The sequence below is a fragment of the Dasypus novemcinctus genome, chromosome 10 (genome assembly GCF_030445035.2).
Source record: "Dasypus novemcinctus isolate mDasNov1 chromosome 10, mDasNov1.1.hap2, whole genome shotgun sequence".
Classification (NCBI taxonomy): domain Eukaryota; kingdom Metazoa; phylum Chordata; class Mammalia; order Cingulata; family Dasypodidae; genus Dasypus; species Dasypus novemcinctus.
Genome location: NC_080682.1, coordinates 125,301,384 through 125,303,509, shown reverse-complemented (window position 1 = coordinate 125,303,509; position 2,126 = coordinate 125,301,384). Strand labels below are relative to the sequence as shown.

Sequence of the window (2,126 nt, the reverse complement as noted above, 5' to 3'; positions counted from 1 at the left end):
GTACAGCGGGTGCAACGTGGCTGCAGCAGAACAGTTCAGAAGGGAGGAATAGAAGGCAAGCCCTCAACGGTAATAGGCACCGACTACCAAGTACGCCTCTAAGGGTCATTTGGGCTTTTGCTTTTACTTTGAGCAAGATGAAAGCCATTGGAGGATTTTGAGCAGACTAATGGCATAATCAGATAAAGTCAAGAAAGTGAAAAACAGGTGATAAAAGTCAGCAACCGTCCAAAATCCAGGGAAAAGGTGCAGCGAAAGGTGAAAAACACCAATAGTAAGACGAGGGTTGGAATGCACAGGACACCAGCTCTTTCAAAGCACCTCTGTTTTTGTTTCTTTCTCTCTTTTTCATTTTGGTGAAAGACATTCCTCGGTAAGCATGGTCTGCAACTGAGTTGTGGGGGAGGATGAAGGCGGAAAACAAGTATCTATGAACAGATATTTTCCCCTGATTTTTCACTTGTCTTCAAAAATTTTAACAATAGGTATCATTTTCAAATGGCTAATCCTTTCCTCTTTCTCTCCTGGTGATATGTGGACTATAAAAGTTATAGGTAAGTTGCTGGGGAGAGAGGTGGAGGAAGCATTTCTTTCTCAGAACATGATAAGAGTTAGTCCAGGCTGTGTTGTTTTGAGAACCTCATTGGTATTATCTCATTTTTACAGAAAAAGATGCTGTGAAATACTGGTTGTGTTTTGCTTATTTTTAAGATAAAATGAAAATTCCAAATTGGGATTTCCAGACAACAATATCTAATATTTAATGAGCATTAAGTGACAGGCATATTTCTAAATGCTTTACATTTATTATTTATTGTAATTTTCATGACAACACTATGTGAGATACACTTTTGCATATCTACATGGTATTTTTAATACTTTCTTTATATTTTGGTAATTTCCTCAATAAAAGTCCGTCATTTCCCAAAGTAGAAGGTAAAGATTGGTTTACCCAGCTTCTTTTACAGCATGTGACCTATTTTCCTCCAAGTAGATTCATAGTGACTTTTGCCATTGGAACTAGATCTAAATAGTGGTGATCTAAATATAGCTCAGAATCCTCAAGATTCTGTGGGATGCATACTCTCCTTTAATACAGAGGATGGCAATACCTCCTTTGTAAATAAAGTTTTATTGGAAAACCACCACACCCATTCTTTATGCATTATCTATGGCTACTTTTACTACAATTGCAAGATTGAAGAGTTACAAGAGAGACCATTGGCCCAAAAAACCTTGTATATTTGCTCTCTGGTTCAAAGAGAAAAAGTTTTCAGATAGTTGCTTTAATAAATTCCTTTTCTTCTTTAGCTACCTTGGGTTCTGTAATTTGCAACTAAGACCATGATTTACATAACTTTTCAAAAGGTAATCAGGACAAAAGGAATTTAAGTAATGTTCTCGTGTTCACATATATTTAGTAAGTAGTCAAACCAAGACATAAAACCCAAGTACCTAACTTCATAGATGAAATACATGCTATCTTTTTTGTTACATTTTATGCTGGTTTTTAGAATTGAGAATGTGAAGTTTTGGTGCCCTTGAATGAATGTTTAAGTTTTCATCCAGTGCTCGCTTCAGCAGGACATATACTAAAATTGGAATGACACAGAAAAGATTAGCATGGCTTCTGTGCAAGGATGACATGCAAATTCGTGAAGCGTTCCATATTAAAAAAAAAAAAAAAGTTTTCATCCAGATGTGTGCACTGACAAACATAGGAACTACATAAGTTTAATTCCATCTGTTTAGGGCCAGACTCCGATAAAGGTATAACGATCCTAGGTTGAGAATTAAATTAATTATCGAAGTCAAATTAGCTACTCTTAATTCTAGGCTTGAACTTGATCTACTAAGCTTCTTGTTTGAATATTGCGTTAATTATATTTAAGTATCCTTTAATTCTGACAACTTGCAAAACTAGGCTGTTTTCTCTTTGGTTTCCTTTGAGACACTAGTATTGTTCCAAAAGTATGTTCACTGTCAAATCTTGATGGACTAGTTCAACAGCCAATTCTACAAGAAGTTCCTGTTTCAAGAAGCAAACGATGACTATAGCTAAGTTAATTTGTTTAAGAAGCATAAACAACAATAACCAAGTCATGATGATGTCCAAAGTGATCTGA

General features: G+C 35.6%; 1 non-coding gene across 1 annotated transcript; it reads left to right on the top strand.

The window, feature by feature from the left end:
* The first annotated feature begins 1,568 nt into the window (after nt 1-1,568).
* On the top strand, nt 1,569-1,675 carry LOC111766857 (U6 spliceosomal RNA). The gene has a single exon (XR_002798807.2). It is a non-coding gene; the product is annotated as a U6 spliceosomal RNA (small nuclear RNA).
* Nucleotides 1,676-2,126: the final 451 nt, after the last annotated feature.